At 38.4% G+C, this 26,156-nt stretch overlaps 1 pseudogene; it reads right to left on the bottom strand.

Moving 5' to 3' along the window:
* Positions 1-1,523: 1,523 nt before the first annotated feature.
* The window catches only part of LOC103298550 (pyruvate dehydrogenase [acetyl-transferring]-phosphatase 1, mitochondrial-like), a 125,059-nt pseudogene continuing 100,426 nt past the window's right edge, over positions 1,524-26,156 (bottom strand).

Genomic DNA, 26,156 nt, shown 5'->3' on the forward strand with positions numbered 1-26,156 from the left:
GCAGGCTCAATCCCAAGTGGTGGGCATGCAGGAGGTAGCCAAGCTATATTTCCTCTCACATAAATCTCTCTCTCTCTCTCTCTCTCTCTCTCTCTGAAAAAAATCAATAAAAACATTTTTAAAAGAGGCAGACTTAATATAGTTCAAAGAATGCTGAGTTCAGATATATTCCCTCCTTTGCTTCCCCCTTGTAATTTGAACAAATCACTGATATCTGTGGGCTTTTTTTCCCCTTTGTTCTATCACTATGTGCTCTTTTTCTGTTTTGGGGGTTTTTTAGTCTCTTCTTTTGCTTCTGGATCTTTTATTTCAAACTAAATAAAACGTGTCATTAATACAAGCTAAAAATATGTTTTCTTTATTTAACATCAATATAAGTGTAGATATAACTAAAAACCTTTACGATCTTCAGGTATGTGAGAAAATAAAATAGGTTTCAATTACATTAGGTAATTTGGTAGGAAAGTTATTAGTTTGTTTTCCCATTTTAAAAGCATTCCAAATAATCAAGAACACTTACAAATTCAGATTGCTTCGTTCTCAGTCATTTATAGCTTAAAATACTGCATTTGGAAACCACCTGAGGATAAAATAAGTTTATATGAATAATGCACAAATTGTATATCTAGGAAATTATGCAATATATAAATGTTCTCCTGTACATTGGTATCAGTGACAAAAGGAGCTTTCAGATGTGAACAGTGCTGTTTCTCTTACCAGGAAAATATGCCCAGCAAGATCCTTGCTTTTGACCTATTCAAGATCCTACTTGCCAGGTCATCCTAATGTTCTCAGACTGATACAAGAAGTCAATGTCACAAGAAATCTGTGATAAGAAACTGATTTGACTCAAGTGCAGGAGCTGTGAGGTCTGAGCCAGGAAGAACGACACTCTCATTATCCTACCACCCTACTGCCAAGTCCATTTGAGCTCTTGACTAATTAGAACATCAAATGGGTAAATACTTAGAATGACCCTCTAGAAATGTTTACTGCTGTAGTATCTTTTAAAAATCTATTTCATTTGAAAATTGCAAGGGTAAGATCTCACTATTCATGATTTTGATATGGCCCTACCACATGAGAATTGAAGTGAACTACAATGATAATGTCATCTCTGTACATCTGAGCAAGCTCTTCAGGAAGACTCAGTATTTTGGAGAGATGCTCATGATCAACAGTCCCAAACTCATTGTTACCCACAGCATGGCGAAAAAGATGCTGCATTCTGATCCTCAAATATCGAGAACAACTTGGCTCTCCTTTCTATTAACAGGCCATGAATCTATCCTGGAGTCACCTTGTAGCCACCAACAGATACTGGCTGTTGGTGGTGCATGCCGTTTAGGTACTCGCCCACAATCCTAACCACATCCTGTCTATACATTTATCTCCTACAACCCATCAGTAGCCAGTACCAGAAACTTATCTTGTGGCATTAAACAATGGTAGTTTACCTCTGGCTCAGCAGTGATATAGGAGATGTATAATAATTAGGAGGGATAAACTTGGTATATTTGTTGTCATTCAACTTGTCTGGGCCAGATTCTATCACTCTCTTGAAAGTCAATGCTCCATTTGAACTTTACATCTCCAAAAGAACTAAAAGTCATCAGAAAGCCAAGCAGCCGATCCTATTTTGGATGTTCCAATTTTAGCCTTTCCAGTTCACTTTCATTCTGAGCATTGTGGTCATTAGAGATAGTGACTGCTGACCAAGAGCTGTCCTCTTCCTGCATACCCAGCATGGCTCTGCTATCGCCAGTATTGGCCACATGAAAGTTGAAACCATCCACATGGGCCACATAAGCAGTAGCCCCAGAAAATGCCACTCAAAGCACCAGGTAGTTGAGGAAAGCATTAATTAGAGCCTCCTTAACATCAATATCATCTGACTCCCTAGTGTTGAGGTCTATAAGTTCTTGCCAGTAAGTCCTCAAGCTGTTGAAGTACAATTTGGATGCCTCCTTGCTGAACTAATCATTGGGATACTTGTGCCATTGGAGAATAGGTAGCAGTGCCCAGCCAGTCTCCACTGTATTTTGAATCTCTAGCAAAGTCTCGTGAGGTTACAAAGAGACAGCAATATAATAAAAGTCTTTCACTGACTGCTTGGGAACAAGCACAGCCTGCATGGCCATCAAAAATCCCCAAAAGCATCCCTCTGCTGTACTTCTCGGATCCTCAATGGGTGCATTTGCAGGTAGTGGATTGCTGTCAAATCCAAGGATAGAACTGACATTTTTGCCATCAAATTCTGGCACTTTGAAACTGTATTCATTCGCTTTCAGGATGCTGTAGACTTGTGGAAGTGTGAAGTAAAATTTCTGTGGTGTGGAAGCATATCTCTTTCCTTGGGTGGATTGCCACCAGGTCTCCCTTGGCCTGCAAAAGGTAGCATATGCTGGATGAGGTGTATACCTCAGGTGACTCTGAGGAATGTAAGGAGATGAGCAGCGGAGATGCCTGTGGGGCAGTAATATGCAGTACCAAAGAGTCTGTTAAGTTCACAGTTACAAATCAGAGGCAAAAACAGTTGAATTGGTCCTGGAATGGCATCAGAGAATAGTGGCAGCCTGGAACTTCTGAACGGGATTCCAATTCATCTGGGCCAGGGGGAACACACACATTCTCCTAGCCCAAGGGAAAGGCAGAGCCACAGCCTAAGGCAGTGGGGGCCCAGACGCGAGCAGAGTCATGCCCTGAGACCAGTCCCTCCATCCAGCTCAGCAGAGTTCAGATGGGCTTCCTGTGGAGCCACCCCAGACCCTTGGCAAGGTAGGTGGGAGCCTCTCCTTTCTGAAGGAACAGATGGCCACATGCACAGCCCTATGGTCCCTCCACTTTTTTTCTGTTCTATAACTCAATGCTGTTTAGAATACATGTAAACAACTTAGCAGATAAATATGATTTGCCCCACTTCTGTTGACATTTAAATTTGGCCCATATATTTCTCTAATAGTGAAAAACTGATCTCAGAATGCTGTTCGAAAGTAAGAGTAAAGAAAATAGAAAGCTCCTATACTTAGCAGGTCTATGAAGGACTTGAATAAAGAGAAAAGAATATGCAGAATATAGACTTGCTTTTATTCCCCATCATCAGCCAGATTTTTTCATGACTTAGAGTTAAGAAAATATTAGCCTCTTTACAAGGAATTGTCCAAAATATTTTGCTGGAATGTGGTCTTCTAAGATCTGATCTTAGACTCTTTTGGGTCATGTTGCTCATGACATTCTCAATTAAGTTTTTTTTTTTTTTTTTTTTTTGTTTTTTTCTGAGCAAGTTGGGTCTTCAATGCATAGTCTTCACTCATTATCTTTGTCCTTATTATTCCCACAACCTAAGGTGTCTTCATATCTAAATATCACTAATTCTTCCTAACTCCTAGTGGCTAAGGAATATTTAAAATAAATCAATTTCTATATTTATATAAGCTGAATTATAGGTCTGTAGTTTTCAGAAACTGTCTAAAGTTAGCCTTTTTCTCTGAGTTATTGTTTTCTGTATATACTCTCACTCCAGTGAAATGAGAAGATTCGGTTGTTTACTTTTCTGATATTCTCTTTGACTTCAGCTGATTTATCTGTAAAAGCAGAAGGTTTTAACTACTTGGTTTTTTTCCTCTACATTAAATTATTCTATATAATAAAAGCCTAATATGCTATGTGTCTGGTTGACCGGTTGGCCATTCAACCAATCAAAGCGTAATATGCTAATGATATGCTAAGGCCACTCAACTCACTATGATGTGCACTGACCACCAGGGGGTAGAGGCACCAACCAATAGGTTAGCTTGCTGCTGGGGTCCAGCCAATTGGGACTGAGCGAGACGAGCCGGACACGCCCCAGCTGGCCAACCTCCTCAGTCCCCAGACCCGATTGTGCACCGGTGGGGTCCCTTGGCCTGGCCTATACCCTCTTGCAATCTGGGACCCCTTGGGGGATGTCGGAGAGCCAGTTTCAGCCTGATCCCACAGGCCAGGCCAAGAGACCCCACTGGTGCATGAATTTGTGCACCAGGCCTCTAGTTGCATATAATGTGAATGGCAGAAAAAATGTCACATAATAACTGGTCATATGGAGTAGAATAGAATGAAAACTTGGCAGTTCAGTTTGACATAGAAACCTATTGACTGAAAAAACTGTAATGTACTGTTTATATACAGACACAAGTATTCAGTTTTAAGTCATGTTTTAAAAGGGGCATTGAAAAATGAGTATATGTTAGGGGTGATCAGGATCATAAATTGCCTGGAATTAAAATCATATGAGAAAAGTTTAAAACAACCTGGGATATATAAACTGGAGAAGAATGAATTTTTAGGAACAAAATAATTGTCTCCAAACATTTAAAAAACTATCATGTAGAAGAGGGAAGAGGGCTGTTCTGGGTCTAAACATGTGTATTAATTGGGTGAAAGTTACCAGGAAATAAATTTAGTTTGGTTTAAGAGGGACTTCTGAATAAAAATGTCATCCAATCAAATTGATTGCTTTAGGGAATGAGCTATTCATTAGGGTAATGTTCAAATATATATATATATATATATATATATATATATATATATATTATCATCTGTTAACGATATCATGGAAAAAATAAGAAGGTAGATTCTACTTTTAGAGTCCCTTCCAAATCTAAGCTTTTATGAGTCTGAGTTTTATTTTTTGTTAACCTGGAGTGGTGCAGGCTTTATGATATCATATGGTAGAAGAAAAACATTCCTAGTCTTTTTAAATTCTCTTTCCATTGGATCACGCTTGGTTCAAATACTGAATTGCTCAGTTAGCTCTAGTAGCATTGTATACACTATTAGTTGCATGTTCCAAAGTAACTTTCAAAATCTTTTTGAAATCTTCCATGGCAACTGGTAATGCGAAAGAACACGCTGGATTGTACTGCCACTCCTGACCCCATATTGCCCACCAAGAATAGATTTTCATAAGAATACTTTTTAACTTATTGAGGGTCTGTAGTCAGTAACAACTATAATTTATTTAAACAGTATTATAGTGTCCATACTCTGTATACCAAATGTTTATAATATAAAAATTGATATTTACATTTATTAATTAAACTTGATGAGGGTGGTGCAGAGCTTTCAATTTTCTGAAAAGAACATGGTGGAAAATGATATAATTAATATTGAAATAGAAAATTTTCCTGTCACTCATGCCAGATGCTGAAATTAAAGAATGCAATGCAAATATAGGTTTGAACCATGGCAGAATGGTTTAAAATAACTCCAGACATTATGAATGTTTATTTTCCTGTATTTTAACTGCCCTATAAAGCAAAGAGGATACATTTTCAATAAATGAAATGAATTCAAGTCATTTCAGAATTGATAACTTAAATAGATTAACATTTTTGTGCCACATGGAAAGGAATAAATTTATAATACTGGGTAATATTTGAACCTACTCATTTATGTAGTAAAGATGGTTAGTCATAAAACAAGAGAATTTGCAAGTAACTTAATCTTCACAAACTTTTCCCAGTTCTTATATTTAACATTATTAAATAGAGAAAAGGAACACCCTAGATTTCTAATCATGAATATGTGCTATGCTTATTTTATGCAAACAATAAATCTTCTGTGATCCTCCAGGTTCATTTTTTTTTCACATGGAAAACCTTATTGGTGATGACAGCTGACAGGCATTCCTTATAATGATCATGGTTTTGGAAAGTAGTTTGCATATTTTGGCACTTCATTTTAAAGAGGAACTGAAGTTGCTGCCAACATTGCACTAAACTACACCTTTAAAGGTGTGTGGGATTTTTTTTTTTATGTCTCCACTATTTCACTTTGGAAAATCCTAGAATAAGTACAGTTATACATTCCCCAAAGAACAGCTTCCCATAATCAGCCCTAGCAAATTTCAGGAAGTTCTATTTTCATGGGGGAAGTGCTTTAATCAAGATTAATTTTTTCCAGTTTTCTGTAATTGGAGCTCTTCCTGAGTTTTTTCTCAACCCTCCTTTAGGATGAAATTATCGAATTTCCATGGCAATTAAATAAAAAGTTCAAGTGTGTGGATCATTTTGTATAATACTCACCAAGGTACAAGTGAAATTAAGTAAGGGAGAAAAAAGTGCAGGATTTAGTTTGAAGGGCATAGTTTCACAAAATGCAAATCTGTGACTGAAATCCTCTGCTGTAAAAGGTTTGCTTTCTCACCAGTTTCATTTCTCTGAACCTGTTTTATCCATAGATCCATCCAGACCCAAGTTCCATAATTTAAAAAGCAAATAATAGCATAAAATTATTTTTAATTGTATCTTTACCACATTATTCTTTTTTCAAATTTATTTTTTTTATTGTTTAAAGTATTACATGAGTCTCCCTTTTCCCCCATTGATCTCTTCCCGGCCTCTCCTACCCCAGCACATGCCCTCACCCCGCTACTGTCTGTGTTCATTGGTTATGCTCACATGCATGCATACAAGTCCTTTGGTTGATCTCTTACCCCTTCACCCCCCCCCCCCACCTTTCCTCATAGGATGGACAATCTGTTTCATGCTTCTATGGCTCTGGTTCTGTTTTTGTTCATCAGTTTATGTTGTTCATTATATTCCACAAATGAGTGACATCATGTGATATTTATCTTTCTCTGACTGGCTTATTTTGCATCCATACTGTTGCAAATGATAAGAATTCCTTCTTTTTTACAGCAGTGTAGTATTCCGTTGTGTAGATGTACCACAGTTTTTTAATCCACTCATCTGCTGATGGACACTCAGGCTGTTCCCAAATCTTAGCTATGGTAAGTTGTGTTGCTATGAACATAAAGGTGCATATAACCTTTGTGATTGGTATTTCTGTTTTCTGGGGATATATTCCTAGAATTGGGCTTACTGGGCCAAATGGAAGTTCCATTTTTAATTTTTTTTTTTTGAGGAAACTCCATACTGTTTTCCACAGTGGTTGCACCAGTTGTTTTTAATCTTACAAACTCATCATTTCCACAGTTAATTAAATCATCACCACTTTTACCCCACCAATTTTAAAGAGGTTATGCCTTACATTTGCAATATATATAGATAGTTGTCACAGTCTGCATTCTATCTTGGGTGCCCATGACTTCTGAGTTGATTTTTAAAAAAATAATTCATTTATGTTCATTTTTTGTTACAAATTTCCATGTGTTTAATACATGTGTAGTGCAAAGTATCTAGCATTAAGTACCATACAAAATAGTTTCACAGCCCTGTGAAGTATTCCCTGTGTTTCTCCTAGTCAAACACCCCCTTTTCCCCAAATATCTGACAATCCCTAATGTCTTTTCATTATCACATTTGTATCTGTTCATGTGTCAATATTCATGGGTTACTTCCATATATTGGGTATTATAAACTAGAGGCCCAGTGCACGAAAATTCATGCACTGGGGAAAGGGGTCCTCAGCCCGGCCTGCCCCCTCTCACAGTCCAGGAGCCCTCAGAGGATGTCTTACTGATGGCTTAGGCCCACTGCCTGTGGCTCTTGCAGCTGCTGAGTCTTTGTCTGTAAGATGTACGGTCTATCCAGTCTAATTAGCATATTACCCTTTTATTAGTATAGATGTTGCAATGAATATAGCAGTGTGTATATTTTTTTAAATTAGTGTTTTCATTTCCTGTGGATATATCCCCAGAAATAGAATTACTGAGTCATAGGATTACAACTTTTATTTTTTAGGAGCCTCCATACAATTTTCCTAATGACTGTTACAGTGTACAATCCCACCAACAGAGCATGAATGTTCTCTTTTCTCCACATAATCTCCAACAATTATTGTCTTTTTATAATAGCCAATCTGATGAGTGTCAAGTGATATTCATTGTGGTTTTGAATTGCATTTCACTGAAGATTAGTGATGCTGAGCATCTTTTCATGTATGTGTTGGCTATCTGTATGTCTTCCTTGGGGGGTAAAATGTATATTCAGGACCTCTAGCCATTTTATTATTTATTTATTTATTTATTTATTTATTTTATTGATTAAGGTATTACATATGTGTACTAGCCATTTTTTACATCTGATTGTTTGTTGTTGATGTTATTGTTGTTGTCTTGATGTTGAGTTGTATCGATTCTTTATATATTTTGAATATTAACCCCTTATCAGATGTGTCATTTGGAAATATCTTCTCCCATTAAGCAGATTGCCTTTTCACTTTCCTAATTGTTTCTTTTACTGAGCAAAAGTTATTTAGTTTGATGCAATTCTGCTTGTTTATTTTTTCTTTTGTTTCCATTGCCTGGAGAAGCATATCCAAAAAATATATATTGCTAAGATGGATATCAATGAGTTTAGTATCTAGGTTTTCTGATAGGAGTTTCATGGTTTAAAGTTTTACATATAAGTATTTTATCTATTTTTAGTTTATTTTTGAAAAGGGTATAAGATAGTGGTCCAGTTTATATATATTTATTTGTATGTAGCTGCCCAGTTTTCCCAATACCACTTCTTGAAGACACTGTCTTTCCCCATTATATATTCTTACCTCCTTTGTGGGAGATGAATTGACCACATACTTGTATTTTTTGTGTTCTCTACTCTGCTCCATTAATCTATGTTTCTGTTTTTGTGCCAGTACCGTATTGTTTTGATTACTATAGTTTTGTAGTATAGTTTGAAATCAAGGAAAATGATACCTCCAAATTTGCTCTTCTTTCTCAAGATTTCTATGGCTATTCTCGGTTTCTGTAGATCCATGCAGATTTTAAGATTTTTTTTCTAGTTCTCTAAAAAATGCCATTGGTATTTTGATAGGGATTTTATTGAATCTGTAGATTGCTTTGAATAGTATGGACATTATTAATGATATTGATTCTTCCAATACATGCGGAGTGTGGTATATCCTTCCATTTATTTGTGTTACATTTAATTTTTCATCAATGTCATAGTTTTCAAACCTGATGACAAACCTGTTATCATATTCATTAAATTTATTTCCAGGTATTTTATTATTTTTTATGAAATTATACATGGAATTGTTTTCTTGATTTCCCTTCCTAATAGTTTATTATTGTAGAAAAAAACAATTCATTTTTTTAAATACATTTTTATTGATTTCAGAAGGAAGGGAGAGGGAGAAAGAGATAGAAACATCAATGATGAGGGAGGATCATTGATCATTATCTCCTGCATGCCCCCCACTGGGGATCGAGCCCACAACCCAGGCATGTGCCCTTGACTGGAACCAAACCCAGGACTCTTCAGTCTGCAGGTTGATGCTCTATCCACTGAGCAAAACCAGCTGGGGCAAAAAACAATTTCTTTACATTAGTTCTAATAGCTTTTGTGGAATCTAGGATTTCATATGTACTATCATGTCATTGGCAAATATGATATTAGTTCCTCTTTTCTTTATACATGCATTTTTTTTTTTTTTTTAATCTGCTTTCTATGGCTAGGACTTTCAATACCATGTTGAATAAAAGTGGTGAGAGTGGACAACCTTGTCTTGATCTTAGAGGAAAAACTTTCAGCTTTTTATTATTGAGTATAAATTTAGCTGTGAGTTTATCATATATGGCCTTTATTAAAGTGAGATATCTTCCCTTTATCTAAATACATTATTGATGCATGCATATGAGCATAACCACTGGACACAGATGGGGGGTGGCGGGGAGGTGAGGGCATGTGTTGTGGGGTGGAGGCAGGCAGGGAGAGGTCAAGGGGGTGGAGAAGGAGACATATGTAATACTTTAAACAATAAAGAATTTAAATTAAAAGAAAAAAATAAATTTTATGGAAAAAAATAAATGCATTATTGTGGCTTTTCATCAATAATGGATGCTCAATTTTGCCAAATGCTTTTTCTACATCGATTGAGATTATAATATGATTATAATCTTTAGTTTTGTTGATTGTGATATCATACTAGAGGTCCAGTGGACAAAATTCGTACATGCGGGGTTGTCCCTCAGCCTGGCCTGCACTCTCTCACAATCTGGGATCCCTAGGGGGATGTCCAACTGCCAGTTTAGGCCGAATCCCACAGGGACCCCTGCAGGATTGGGCCTAAACTGGTAGTCGGACATCCCTCTTGCAATCCTGGACTGCTGGCTCCTAAACCACTTGCCTGCCTGCCTGATCTCCCCTAATTGCCTCTGCTTGCCTGCCTCATTGCCCCTAAGCACTCGCTTGCCTGCCTGATCACCCCTAACCACCTCTGCCTCAGCCCTCATCCAGAAGTATGTCCGGAATGATGTCTGGAAGTTTGTTCGACTGTCCAGTCTAGTTAGCATATTATGCTTTTATTATTATAGATAGGTTGACTTGCAAATAATGAACCATATTCCAATCCTGGAATAAACCCACTTAGTCATAGTGTATGATCCTTTTAATGTATTGGTGAATTTGATTTTTGTTTTCATAATTTTTCTGAAGTTTTTTTGTGTCTATGTTTATAGGTTACTGGCATATATATATATATATATATATATATATATATATATATATAATGTTTTTGTTGTTGTTTTGGTAATATATATATATATATATATATATATATATGTTTTTGTTGTTGTTTTGGTAACAGGGTGTAATGCTGCATTTGTAGAATAAGTTTGGAGGCACTCCATCTTCAACTTATTGGGATAGTTTTAAAAGGATAAGTATTAATTCTTTAACTTTTTGGTAGAATTCACTCATGAAGCTTTCTGGTCCTGGACTTTTCTTTGTTGATAGTTTTTAAAAATTATTATTACCTATCCACTTGTGTTACTAGTAATATATTTATTCAGATATTCTGTTTCTTCCTGATTCAGTCTTGGAAGAGTGTGTGTTTCTAAGAATTTATCTTTTTATTTTAGGTTGTCCAATTTGTATGCATATGATTCGTTTTGTTGTATTCTTTTTTTGTAATTTCTTTATTGATTAAGGTATCACATATTTGTCCTCGTACCCCCATTCCCATCCCACACCCCTCCCCACACGTGCCCCCACCCCTCTGTTGTCCTTAACTGGTTAGGCTCATATGCCTGCACACAAGTCCTTTGGTTGATCTCCCCCTTTACCCTCACCCTTCCCTACCCTCCCCCAGAGGCCGGACAGTCTGATCCATGCCTCCTTGTTTCTGGGTCTGTTTTTTGTTCATCAGTCTATGTTGTTCATTATTTCCCCTAGATGAGTGAGATCATGTGCTATTAGAAATACACTTATAAGAACCGAAAATGAGACCAGCAATAATGGTTATGGTGACAGGCAAATGAATCAGTGTGTAGTGAGTTTCTTTCTGGGCCAACAGTTCTTTTGAGACCCAATTTCAATGTCCAACAGTTCCTTATGTGTACATGTCAGCACTGATATTTCAGTTCTGGATGGTGGACAAATGGTGGTAATGCAGGTCCGACTCTGTCTGGTTTGGTCCTGGGCAATCTGCAGTGATGCACAGCTGCTAACTACTAGTATGGGAAGGCCACATCAACGTCTTCCACCTCTGGACTGCTTCTCTTCTGTCTTCATGGCTGGAGTAGTCCTGTCGATTCCTCTCTTGCTGGAATCCACATGGTCTCAGAGTTGTTTTCTGAAAATATACAAACATATTCTCGACCAAAAGTTAATAAAGGAATATTTTCTATAAATTTGACTGGGGATCCTTTTTCAATTTTTGCCCAAATGATTTTCCTCTGGCTTGTTTTGTCACCTTGTGTGTTTTTCATGGGTGTCTTGCTTTTAGCCTTATAATTAATTTTCTAAAGTATTAATTTTCTAGATGTAATTTACTTACAGGATATTTTTCCTTACATGATATTCCTCTACTATCTCCTCCTTCATCTCATGATAAAATTGTGCACCATATAATGAACCTAAAACAGTAATATTATAGTGCAAAAAATTAAAATTTAAAAGCCATCAAGACTACATTATAAAATTTTCAAAAGCCTCCTTTTTGTTGTATTCTTAAAATCCATTGTATTTCCATGGTGTCAATTATAACTTTCCTCCTCTCATTTATAATTTTATTTGTGGTCTCTTTATCTCTTGATGTCAGGCTAAAGGTTTATCAATTTTACTTACATTTTTTCAAATAACAAGCTCTTAGTTTTATTCATATTTTCATTTTTTTAAATTGATATTATTTATTCCCACTTTGATATATACTATTTTCCTTTTTTCTGTTAACTTTAGGCTTTATTTGATCATCCTTTTCTAGTTCCTTTGAGCGTTAAGTTAGAGTATTAAGATTTTGTTATTTGTTTGTTTGTTTTGAGGTGGGCCTATATCTCTATGAACTTCCCTTTTAAAATTGCTTTGGCTGTGTTCCATAAATATTGGAACACTGTGCTTCAATTTTGATTTGTTTCAAGAGTTTTAAAATGTTATCTTCAATTTCTTCATTAACACATTGATTATTTAGTGTCTTATTGTTTAGCCTCCATGCTTTTTGGTGTTTTTCTCTAGCTTTCTTCTTGTAATTATTTTCTAATTTTGCATCATTGTAATAAGAAAAATGCTTGCTATGATATCAGTCTTCTTACCTTATTGAGAAATGTTTTGTGACTTAACAAGTGATCAAAATGTTCCAAGTACACTGGAAAATAATGTGCATCCTGCTTTTGGGGGATGTAATGTTATAAAAATATCTATGAAGTCTATCTAAACATTAAAGGCCAATATTTCCTTGTTAATTTTCTGTCTGGATGCTTTACCCATTGATATAATTGGGGTGTCAAAGTCCCCTACTATTATTGTTTTATTATCAATCTCTCCATTTGTGTGTTAATATTTGTTTTACATAAATAGGTGTTCCTATTTAGGTGTATAGATGTCTACAAGTGGTATATATTTTGTTAGATTGATTCTTTTATCACTATGTAATGTTCATCTTTGTCTCCTGTTACAGTCATTGTATTAAAGTTTATTTTGGTCCTAACCATTTTGGCTCAGTAGATAGAGTGTCGGCCTGTGGACTGAAAAGTCCCATGTTTGATTGCGGTCAAGGGCATGTACCTTGGTTGCAGGCACATCCCCAGTAGGAGGTGTGCAGGAGGCGGCTGATCAATGTTTCTCTCTCATTGATGTTTCTGACTCTGTCCCTCTCTCTTCCTCTCTGCAAAAAATCAATAAAATATATTTTTTAAAAAGTTTATTTGGTGTGATATAAGTATTTATAACCCATCTTACTCTGGTTTTTATTTTTCCTAAATATCTTTTTTTTCTATTCTTGCACTTCCATTCTGTATTTGTCTTTAGATTTGAAGTGAGTATCTTATAAGCAGCATATGCATTTTTTTTTTAACTTTGGAAAATTCCTCTCAGGTGGGTTTTTTTCCAGTTGCTGCTCTGTTTGAGTGTTTTTTCCTACCTTGTCTTCTAGCTCACTGATGAAGTCCTCAACTTCTTCTAGTCTACTGTTGATGCTTTCTATTGTGTTCTTTATTGCAGCTATGCCATTCTTCATTTCTTCTTTGTTCTTCTTAATTGCCTCTTGATTCTTACACATGTTGAATTTGTCTTGCATCCGTTTCAGCGTCCTTATGATTATTACTCTGAATTCTTTCTCTAATAAATTGCTTGCCTCCTTTTCATTTACTTTCTTTTCTGGTGATTCCTCCTTTTCTTTCCTATGGGGGCTGTATCTTTGTCTCCCCATTTTCACTCCTCTCAGGGTGTCTGGTTATATGGTTCACTATTACCACATTGATCAAAAGTCACAAAATACAACTCAAAAAGACAAAACAGAGAGAAAACAAAACATAAATGTATTCACAACACCAATATCCCCAAATAAATGTGATCACCAGAGAAAAGAGAATTAAGGGAGAGAAAAGAGTGCAAAATGATATTGAGAATGAAAAAAGGTAAAAGAAAAAAAAAGAATAAAAAAGAAGGGGAAAATATAAGTATATGGGGAGAAAACTCCACAAAACCAACAACTAATCCAAAAAATGCAAACAATAAACATGCAGAAATAAAGAGGGAAGCTAAATCTGAAGAGGCAGAGCTTATTTCCATAAGGTAAGATAAAGGAATTGAATGAATGGGGGAATGGCCACAATTCAGTATAGAGGAGGTAGAAAGAGAATGAGTGTATAAGAAGAAAAGTAAAAAACAAAGTACTCAATAAGAAATATAAAAATATGAAAAAATAATAATAATCCTAGCTAATAAAGAGGGAATATGGTAATTGACCCTCATACCATCAAAAAGATTGTGGTGCCCACAGCCAATAAGGAGGGAATATGCTAATTGACTGTCCCACCCTCTAAAATGGTGGCACCCACAACCAATAAGGAGGGCATATGCTAATTGACTGCCCCACCCTCAAAGATGGCAGTGCCCACAGCCAATAAGGAGGGAATATGCTAATTGATTGCCACACCCTCAAGGACAGCAGCGCCCACAGCCACAAGATGGTGGCACCCAGTCCCCTCAGCCCTGCTGGGGCGGCAGGCACACAGCAAGGCTGGGCCCACCCTCAGGTGGGCCTGGACACTCTAAGCACCTGCTTCTGGAGTCCCCAAGTCCCCTCAGCCCCCCAGCCACCCAGGGCCACACCGAGGTGCAGGCAAGCTTCAGATAGTTGCTTCCCAGACTCCCAGGGCTGCCCGAGGCTCATGTAACCAGAGCCAGCCAAGGCTTGCACTGCTGGTAGTGGCAGTAGCAGAGGTGTGATAGGGTGTCGTCTTCCCCTGATCGCCGGGTCGTCTCCTGAGGACTCCCAGACTGTGAGAGGGGGCAGGCTGGTCTGAGGGACTCCCCCTTCAGTGCATGAATTTTTATGCACTGGGTCTCTAGTAGTTAAAATAAAAATAATATTTTAAATATATATTTATATTAAATACATATAAAAATTAAACAAAATATTTCCACTTTATTTAATCTATCTATATTCATATTCATCTATTTTTGGAAAAGGAGAATATAGTAGAGAGCAGATAGCCCTGAGTTTGGTGAGTGAAACTAATTAAGCTACTAGTAGAAGAAGAGAACATGTGAGGAGAGGAAAACAAAAGCATAAAATTAAAAACAAAATCAACAACAAAAAAACTAACAAACAAACAATCAAACAAACAATGACAACAAGAAAAAATTGTCTAGCACAGAAAGAGAAAAGAGAAGGTTGCATGGACTTGGGGCAGGGGAGAGGAAATTAGATATATGGTAAGCCAACAGAGACTACTATAATAGTATGCACCAATAAAGCAGATAAAGAATATCAATTTTTAACTAGGAGTAAAAATAAAGGAGAGATAAAAATGAAAGCAGGAACATGAAAAGAGAAACAGGATGAAAAAGGGACAAGTGAGGAAGAAAGAGATGGCATAAAGGAAATAATGAGAGAGGGTAAAATAATGATAATGTGAGTGTTTGTAATTGAAAGATCTTATGCACTGGGTTTAGTAAATAAAAGCAAGGCAATTATAAAGACAGAGCAACTATGCAGCTGTGTGTCTCTCCCCTCGCCCACCCCTGGCACTGTGTGGCCAGTATGTAATTTCAGGCTGCCTTTCTTGGCACAGTCTCCCATGGCTGTGGGCTTAGATCTAGAGTCCCCCACTGCCAGCAGTCCTGTGGACTCCCTTCCAAAGTCGAGTGCTACGACATCCCCAAGGGATGCGAATTTGGTATGGCACAGTCTCCCTCAGATACTCTTTTCCCTTTTACGTGTGTTTCTCCCTCCAGCCTGGATCCCAGATCCCATGTCTTTCTAGGCCATCTCTGACATATCCATCCACAGATTGCCTCACCAGCTGTGTTTAATTCACCAATTCTAGGTGTATGTTATTCGATTCATCTGTTTCTTCTATCTGCTTCATGAGAAGGTGCAGGACCGCTCTGCCTATTCTGCTGCCATTTTGTCTCCTCTTGGACAGACTTTTTAGGAGCCCTTTCCCAGGGAGGCTGGAGTCTTGGTGTTTGTGGGTTCCCAGCTGAGGCAGTTGGTCCCTAGCTGGTGTGACTGTAGAGTCCCAGGAGCTGTCCGAGGTCTCCCCAGGTGGAGATGAGGGTGGGCTTCCAGCCACAACCACTCTCCCTTAAAGATGGCATTGTCTCTGTGGGAGATCCGGCCACCCTGGGGGAGATTTCAGCAGTAGTAGGGTAGCCTGGTTCGCCAGTCACCAACAGTCTTATGGAATATAACTGTCCCTTCTCACACATACACATAAATTATCTAACCCTACAGCTCAAAAAGTTAGAAAGAGAGCAACAAGAAAAGTCCAGCATAAGCAGAATGAAGGAAAAAATAAAGATCAGAGCGGACATAAATGACATAGAGACCAGAAAACAATACAAAAGCTCAATAATACCAAGAGCTGGTGCTTCGAAAGGATAAACAAGATTGATGAACCTCTACCAGGCACACCAAGAAGAAAGAGAGAGGACCCAAATAAACAAAATCAGAAATGAAAGAGGTGAAATAACAACAAATCCCACAGAAATACAAATGATTATGACAAAATATTATTCCAACAAAATGGACAACCCAGATGAAATGGACATATTCTTAGAAGAATACAAGATTGCAAAACTCAATCAGGAAAAATAAAAAAAAAACCCTGAATAAGCTGATATCTGCCGAAGAAATTGAGGCAGTGATAAAAAAAATCTTCCAGCAAACAAAAGCCCTGGTCCAGACAGCTTTACAGAGGAGTTCTACCAAGCATTCAAGGAAGAACTAAAACCTATCCCCCTCAGACTATTCCAAAAATTCAAGAGGAAGGCACACTTCCAAGCTCTTTCTATGAAGCCAGCATTACCATAGTCCCAAAACCATATAATGACAACACAAAAAAGAGAACTACAGGCCAATATCCTTGATGAAAATAGATGCTAAAATCCTCAACAAAATTCTAGCAAATCAGATTCAGCAATACATTAGAAAGATAATACTATGACCAAGTGGGATTTATTCTGGGGATGCAACGATGGTACAATATCCAAAAATCAATAAATGTGATACATCAGATAAACAAATTGAGAGACAAAATCACATAATCATATCAATCAATGAAGAAAAAGCATTTGACAAAATCCAACACCCTTTCTTGATAAAAACTCTCAGCAAAGTGGGAATAGAGGGTTAATATCTCAACTTAATAAAATGCTTATATGACAAACCTATAGCCAACATCATACTAAATGGGCAAACACTAAACTCATTTCTTTTAAGAATGGGAACAAGATAGGGATGTCCACTTTCACCACTCCTGTTCGACATAGTACTGGAAGTGCTAGCCATGGTGATCAGACAAGAAGAAGAAATAAAAGGCATCCAAATTGGGGAAAAAAAAGTAAAACTGTACTTATTCACAGATGACATGATACTATATGTAGAAAACCCCAAACACTCCATAAAAAATTACTAGACCTAATAAATGAATTTGGCAATGTAGCAGGATAAAAAATAAACACTCAGAAATCGATGGCCTTTTTATACATCAATAATGAACTCACAGAAAGAGAAACAAACAAAAAAATAAAACAATCCCATTTACCATTGCACCAAAAAAAATAAGATACCTAGGAAGAAACTTAATTAAGGAGGTAAAAGATTTATACACAGAAAACTACAGGACATTGAATAAAGTGATAAAGACATAAACAAACAGAAGAACAAATGGATGGGTAGAATCAACATCATTAAAATGTACATACTACCCAAAGCAATCTACAGATTCAATGCAATCACCATTAAAATACCAACGGCATATTTCAAAGATCTAGAACAAACTCTCCAAAAATTCATCTGGAATAAAAAAAAAACACCAAAAAACGAAATAGCCACATCAATCCTGAGAAAGAAGAACAAAGTTGGTAGGATCACAATACCAGATTTCAAGCTATATTACCAAGCCACAGTTCTCAAAACGGTTGGGTACTGGCACAAGGACAGACATACAGACCAATGGAACAGAACAGAGAACCCAGAAATTGACCCAAGCCATTATGCTCAATTAATATTTGACAAAGGAGGCAAGAGCATACAATGGAGTCAAGACAGTCTCTTCAATAAATGGTGCTGGGAAATTTGGTCAGATACATGCAAAAAAATGAAACTAGGTCACCAACATACACCATACACAAAAACAAACTGAAAATGGCTAAAGGACTTAAAAGTAAGACAGGAAACCATAAAAATTCTACAAGACTCCATAGAAAGCAAAATAGCAGACATATGTCCTACTAGTATCTTTACCAACACAGCTCCTAGGACAATGAAAACTAAGGAGAAAATAAACAAATGGGACTACATAAAAATAAAATGCTTCTGCACAGCAAAAGAAACCATCAACCAAACTTCAAGAAAGCCCACTGCATTGGAGAACATATTTGCCAATGATATTTCAGATAAGGGTTTAATCTCCAAAATTTACAGAGAACTCATACAATTTAACAAAAGGAAGATAAACAACCCAATCAAGAAATGGGCAAAGGACCTAAATAGACACTTTTCTAGAGAGGACATACAGAAGGTTGAGAGATATATGAAAACATGCTCATAGTCACTAATCATCTGAGAGATGCAAATCAAAACAACAATGAGATACCATCTCACACCTGTCAGAATGGCTATCATCAACAAATCAAAAAGCCACAAGTGCTGGAGAGGATGAGGAGAAAAAGGAACCCTCATGCACTGCTGGTAGGAATGCAGACTGGTGCAGCCACTGTGGAAGACAGTATGGAGTTTCCTCAAAAAACTAAAATTGGAACTCCCATTTGACCCAGTAATTCCACTTCTAGGAATATATCCCAAGAAACCAGAAATACCAATCAGGAAGCATATATGCACCCCTATGTTCATAGCAGCACAATTTACAATAGCTAAGATTTGGAAGAAGCCTAAATTCCCATCAGCAGATGAGTTGATCAAAAAACTGTGGTACATCTACACAATGGAATTCTATCCTACCTAATAATAGACAAATATGCAAATTGACCATACCTCCGACACACCCACAAGCCACGCCCACAAGCCACGCCCACCATCCAATCAGAGCAAGCATGCAAATTAACCCAAACCAAGATGGCTACAGCCACAGAGAGCAAGGTTTCCTAGGTAACAGAGGAAGCCAAGCTTTCTGCCTGCCCTTGCCAGACCTAAGCCTCCACTCAAGCTACAAAGTTTCAATTATAGAAGGTAAACAAATTCAAACAAATGGTGGCAGAATGGAGCTTGAGAGAGCAGGCCAGGGTTGCCGCTGGCAACAGGGGAAGCAAAGCTTTCCACACACCCTGGCTGGGCCCACCCGCTTAAGGCAACAAAGTTTCAATTATAACCCCAACACAAATGACTGCCGGCCTCGGAGGGAGCCCCAGGCTTGGCTCCACTCCAGGCTACAAAGTTTTAATTGTAGAAGGAAAATAAATTCCAGATACCAGGGCCTCCACTTGCATTGCCTGGGGGCGTGGCCGGCCTGCAAACCACCACAGGCCCCTCACTCAGGCTGCCCCACGCCCCAAGGGAACCCCCACCTGATCTGGGACACCCTTCAGGGCAAACTAGCTGGCCCCCACCCCTGTACCAGGCCTCTATCCTATCTAATAAAAGAGTAATATACAGATTGATCATCACTGCAACACACAATATAGCTGCCCTCATGTGGTCAAAGATCCTGCCCCCAAGTGGACACAAGATGGCCACCACAAGATGGCCAGCAGGAGACGGCAGTTAGGGGTGACCAGGCCAGCAGAGGAGGGAAGTTGGGGCCAAACAGGCTGGCAGCAAAGTGGTTAGGGGGTGATCAGGCTGGCAGGCATAAGCGGTTAGGGGCAATCAGGAAGGCAGGCAGGCAAGCAGTTGGGAGCTAGCAGTCCTGGATTGTGAGAGGGATGTCCGACTGCCCGTTTAGGCCTGATCCTGGTGGCAAGCAGTTCGGAGCCAGCAGTCCTGGATTGTGAGAGGGATGTCCGACTGCCCGTTTAGGCCCTATCCCAGGGGTCCCGTATTGGAGAGGGTACAGGCTGGGCTGAGGGACAACCCCCCTCCATGCACGAATTTCGTGCATCGGGCCTCTAGTGCTGCTATAAAAAAGAAGGAATTCTTGCCATTTGCAACAATATGGATGGGATTGGAGAGCATTATGCTAAGTGAAATATGCAAGTCACAGAAAGATAAATATCACATGAACTCACTCATATGTGGGATGTAATGATCAAAATAATTTGATGTACAAGAATAGATTCAGAGACAAATGGCAGAGGAGGGGGTGTGTTGGAGAGCAACCAAAGGACTTGTATGCATGCATGCATAGTAGCATATCCAATGGACACCGACACTGGGGCGGTAGGGGTGTGCCCGGTGTGGGAATGGCTAAGGGGGCAGTCAATTGGGTAAAAAGGAGATATATGTAAAACTTTAGACAATAAAAAAATAATAAAAGAAAGAAAAGCAAATAAAGTTTCAAAACACATAAATAATAATACTAATAATAAAAGTGTAATATGTTAATAAGACCAGACATCTTTCTGTACGAAGCCAGGGCTGCAAGGGAAGCCTGGGTCCCGGGTGCCAGTGGGAAGTTGATGCTGGCAGCTGGGGAAAGGAAGGCCTACTCTTGCACTAATTTTGTGCATCAGGCCTCTAGTAAGAGTATAAATATTCATTATACCACACCAATAATAATACTTACTTTTAAATTTTACTTGCATATTAATAAACTAGAGGCCTGGTGCACAAAATTCATGCATGGGGGTTCACTCAGCCTGGCCTGCAATGACAACAGTGTACCACACCCCAGCCTCTGGCCAGAGGCTCTCCCTCTGCGAGGCTGGGGCACCGGACCCGGGGCTCGCATCACTGGGGCAATGCCACCAACGTCCCTCCCCCCATCCCCCACTGCTATGGGCACCACCATCTTTGTCATGGAGTGATGGTTAGTTTGCATATTACTCTTTTATTAGGATAATAATAATTACACTATAAAATTTTTAAATTGAAACTCTTTGAACCAGTGATCCCACTTCTAGGAATATATCCTAAGAAACCTGAAAGACCAATCAGAAAGGACATATGCACCCCTGCATTCATAGCAACACAATTTAAAATAGCTAAGATTTGGAAACAGTCCAAGTGCCCATCAGCAGATGAATAGATAAAAAAGCTTTGGCACTTTTATACAATGGAATACTAAGCAGCAGTAAAAAGAAAGAACCCTTATAATTTTCAACACCTTGTATGGATCTGGAGAGTATTGTGCTAAGTGAAATAAGCCAGTCAGAGAAAGATAAGTATCACATGATCTCACTTTTATGTGGAATCTAATGAACAAAATAGGTCCAGAGACATAGAAGCATGGAACAACTGACAAATTTCTGAGAGAAAGCAGGAGTAGATGGGTGGATGTTGTTGGGAGAAATTAACAAAGGAACTTATATGCATACTAGAGGACCAGTGCATAGATTTGTGCACTGGTGGGGTCCCTTCGCCTGGCCTGCAGAGATCTGGCTGAAACTGGCTTTCTGACATCCACCAAGGAGTCCTGGATTGCAAGAGGGCACAGGCCAGGCCGAGAGACCCCACCAGTGCAAGATCAGGGCTGGGGAGGGGCTGTGGGGGTGGGGAAGAGGGGTTCCAGGGCATGCTGGCCTGTCTCACCAGTCCTGATCGGCCGAACCCCAGCAGCAAGCTTAACTACCGGTTAGAGTGTCTGCCCCCTGGTGGTCAGTGTGTGTCATAGCGACTGGTTGAATGGTCGAGAATGGTCAGACACTTAGCATTTTAGGCTTTTATTATATAGGATATGCATAGCCCATGGACACAGACAATAGTGTGGTGAAGGCCTTGGAGGAGTGGGTGCAGAGTGGAGGGGGTCAATGGAAAAAAAACAAAATTAAAAAAACAAAGGGGACATCTGTAATACTTTCAACAATAAAGATAAATTTTTTAAAATAAAAAAGTCTATTCTTAAGCATTTTACACATTTTCATATCAGTCAGACTGCTGCTTACAATGCATATGTTAAAAATAATTCTATCTCACACTCAAGAAAATAAGTCCTTAACTGAGTTTAGGTGTGCTTCTAATATGAAAAAACATATGGGTGAGTGGGAAGAGATAAACCAATAAACTTGTATGCATATATGCTTAATGTATGGACACAGACAATAGGGGGGTGAAGGCCTGGGGTGGGGGATGGTTGCTCTTGAGAGAAGTCAATGGGGGAAAAAGGTGACATATATAATACTTTCAATAGTAAAGATTAAGAAATATATGAAAAAGTATATTATTGAGAATATGATAACTGTTCCAAGATTCAAAATTCTCAGAAAACTAAAATAAAAAACTTAATGATGGATTTGCCATTGATATTTCAGATAACCCTTATCATTCATAATATTTCAATTGGAATGGGATGATATCTTAGCTGACATGATAGAATTCCTTTATACACAAATGTCATCCAAAAGCTCTCCCACAGTATCTCTTGACAGTAAAAGAAAAAGAAAGTTACATGAATAATGCACTATTAAAAGACCTTAGAGTTATTATATTTTACATTCAAATATCATTCTTATCACACAAGGGATTGTTGCTAACAGAAAGAATAGAACACAGGAAAGGCATGATTCAGAACATGTGCATTTTTAAACATATATTTATGCTATAGAAAGTTAAGCCAAAGACCTGGCTGGTGTGGCTCAGGTGGTTGGTGTTGTCCTGTGCACCAAAAGATTGCCAGTTCAATTTCTGTTCAGGGCACATGTCCGAGTTGAGGGCTTAATCCCCGGTAAAGGGTGTGAAGAAGGCAGATGATCAATGTTTCACTCTCACATTAATGTTTTCCTCGTCCTCCTTCTCCCTTCTTCTCTCTCTAAAAATCAATAAAAAGTTAAACTAGGTTATTTCAGTGATTTGGAGGTACTTTATTCAGAGGGAAGCATCACTTTGTGAGATCATGGTCTTCAATACCTATCCAAATGGATGCCAAGAATTGTTAGAATTAACATAATTTAATCAACAAATAATGTTGATTTTCCCCATGATGTTAACATCCAGAAGTTGTAACTTAGTCAGAGATTCCAGGGCAAGCTCTCTCTAGATAACATAGTATTTGAAAAAGAACTTATAAATGATTTAAAGAGAAATATGAAAAATGAAATTGTGTGGTTTCCAAGTACACTGTGAGTGAACAAAATAAGAAGCAGCCATCCATTGTTCAAGCTCCACACACAATTGGCTTGGATAATGACTCTCTTCCTTGTGTCCCCATAGTGATTTACTCATTTAATAGATAATGTCATGGTACTTATTACTATATTTTAAAACTGTCATACACAATAACAAATAGTTTTATAACAAGAAAAATAACAGCACTTTAGAGGCTGTCTCAAGTGGCATGATAATAATAGTGTTCACATGGTGGGCTAAGCAAGGGCAATAGAAATTCTGATGTAACATTTTCCACATAAATTCCTGGTGAATTGAAATGATATAATGATTTATAGTCTTTGATATCAGTTTTAACCATGTTCAAGAAGTCAGTTTCCACAACCAATAACAGAAGTTAGCAAAAAATATTGATGATAATGATTTATAAGTAACTTCATGGGGATAAGAAATCAAAAGTCATGGAGTAAAAATGAGTTTGGAACTTAAAGGGACATACATATATTGAACATGGTATCTTTAACAAAGTGAAATAGATATATTTTATCCAAAAATTTCACTGTCATTTCAAATTAGTTTTGTTGAGCTGTCCACATGAATGGTAGCTTTTGCCCTGAGAGATTATAAAACATATCACTTGCCTTTCCCCCAGTAATTCTAGGCAGAACTCAAAGGTAATTTAATTAATTCAACCAGCAATTATTGATGATTAATTTGTGCCTATGTACCAGAAACTTGACTTGTGTTATATGAGATTAAGATGATCTTATGTTCCACAAATTAAAAAAAAACACCTTCTTGTTTGTAGAATAAACCTGATATCAAATTATTTGTACAGATCTATACTAATAAAAGCCTAGGTGGCCCTCACCCTCGCACGATGACTTCACGTTATCACAAGATGGCCGCCCCACATTGTCACAAGATGGCCGCCCCCACATCATCACAGGATGGCTGTCACAAGATTGCCAGCAGGGGAGGGCAGTTGGGGGCAATCAGGCCAGCAGGGGAGGGCAGTTGAGGGCCATCAGGGGAGGGCAGTTGGGGGCGAGATCAGGCCAGCAGGGGAGGGAAGTTGGGGGTGACCAGGTCGGCAGGGGAGAGCATTTGGGGCGACCAGGCCAGCAAGGGAGGGCAGTTAGGGGTGATCAGGCCATCAGGGTAGCAGTTAGGCGTCAATCAGACTGGCAGGGGAGTGGTTAGGGGGTGATCAGGTTGACAGGCAGAAGCAGTTAGGGGCTTATATATCAATCTTTGGATTACACAACATATACCGTGGACAGGGAAAGAGAAGTCAAATGACCTTAGAGATTTCTTCAGTTATGATTTTCTTGATCAATCTTGCTATGCATTAAGGAATTTGAAGTATAGAAGTTTGAGTGAATGGGATCTGCATATTCTGACACTTCTCAGAAAAATAATTTGGGAAGGAATAGAAAATTTTTAACTTTGGATTAATAATATTAGCTAAGGCAAAAGATGACTATAGTTGAATAAACAATAGTAAAGAAAACTTACCCTCCTTTTTATTATAGTTCTTTGAAGAATTATTAAGCCTTGGCCAATGGAAAGGGCTAAACCAATAGAACTGAGAAATAAAGAAAATATTGTGTGTCTCTTTTTTTGTGTGTATGTTTATATAAAACATAATTTGAAATAATTATTTTAGACTCTGTTATTTAAACCTCATCTCTGTATTAAACATGACATTTGAGAGGTGACTTGTTTTACAAAGCTCTTATGATAGTTGTAGCTATTACCCAATCACTCTATCTCCAGTATCTTACACAACACCTTTTACATAGAAGGGGTTTAATAAATATTTTAGAGTATATTAAATTGACCTGGAATAGCATGGAATTATAGTTCAGAAAATGAGATACTGGAGTTTGCTATTTCAGAGATGTAATCCTATCTAATAAAGAGGGAATTTGCAAATTGATCATCACACCATCTCAAAGATGGTGGCACCCATAGCCACAAGATGGTGGTGCCCAGTCCCCTCAGCCCCACCAGAGTCCCCCAGTCCTTTCAGCCCTGCTGGGGGGGTGGCAGGCATGTGGTGCAGCTGGACCTGCCCTCAGCCCCCGAGCTGCCCAGGGCCAGCCCGAGGTGCAGGCAAGACTCAGATGACAGCTGCCCAGCCGATGCCTGAGGCTCAGGCAAGCCTTGGATGGCAGCTGCCCAGCCACCTAGGGCTGCCCAAGGTTCATGTAACCAGGGCCTGCTGAGGCTTGGGGTGCCAGCAGTGGCAGCAGCAGAGGTGTGTTGGGGGCATCGCCTTCCTCTGATCGCTGGGTCGCTTTCCGCTCCTGAGGGCTCCTGGACTGTGAGAGGGAGCAGGCTGAACTGAGGGATTCCCCACTCCAGTGCATGAATTTTCATGCACCAGGCCTATAGTATTTCTAATAACTACATATTCCAGAATGCATGCATGTAAGCAAGTGGCTGATGTAAAAGGTAGTTGACTATATCTTCTTGATGTATGTCATAACTCATTCAATGAATAAAGTATTTAATCATTTTATACTGACTTCTTATTCAGCTTTACCCTCCTACATATTTCTGGGCATATCAAGATCTCTTTGAAGTTGAAGGAGAATGTTTAGGAAGCAAGATGAAAATCTGGCCTTCAGTTGGTTTACATATAACATCTTCTGTTTTATTCTATCCTTGTAATCTCTTGCACAGAACTTAAAGATCCAAAGAAAAGCAAATAAGTAGCATTATTCCAACTTGACCTGGAATTGTAATATATATCAACAACTCCAGAGGTGGTATTAGAGAATCCTTTCTGGTGTTGGAAAAAAAAATGAAACATAAAAGAATGAGTTGGCAAGAAGGGAGTGTCACAATTCACTTACTGAGATCCTTGAATTAAACATTCTCATATATTGTTCATATAAAAAGGATTACTGACACTTGGTGGCAAATAGGAAAAAGTTGTCATCATATTAAGTCTTGCTAAAGCAAAGGAACCCCATTTTGAAACAGGGAATGTTTAAAATTGCATTTTATAACAAACCAAGTGGACACACCTAGATAGAACATGAGATGGCTTAGTTGTTACAGGGATTTATTTTTATTAGAAAATTAACTTT

Source organism: Eptesicus fuscus, chromosome 1 (assembly GCF_027574615.1).
Source record: "Eptesicus fuscus isolate TK198812 chromosome 1, DD_ASM_mEF_20220401, whole genome shotgun sequence".
NCBI classification, from domain to species: domain Eukaryota; kingdom Metazoa; phylum Chordata; class Mammalia; order Chiroptera; family Vespertilionidae; genus Eptesicus; species Eptesicus fuscus.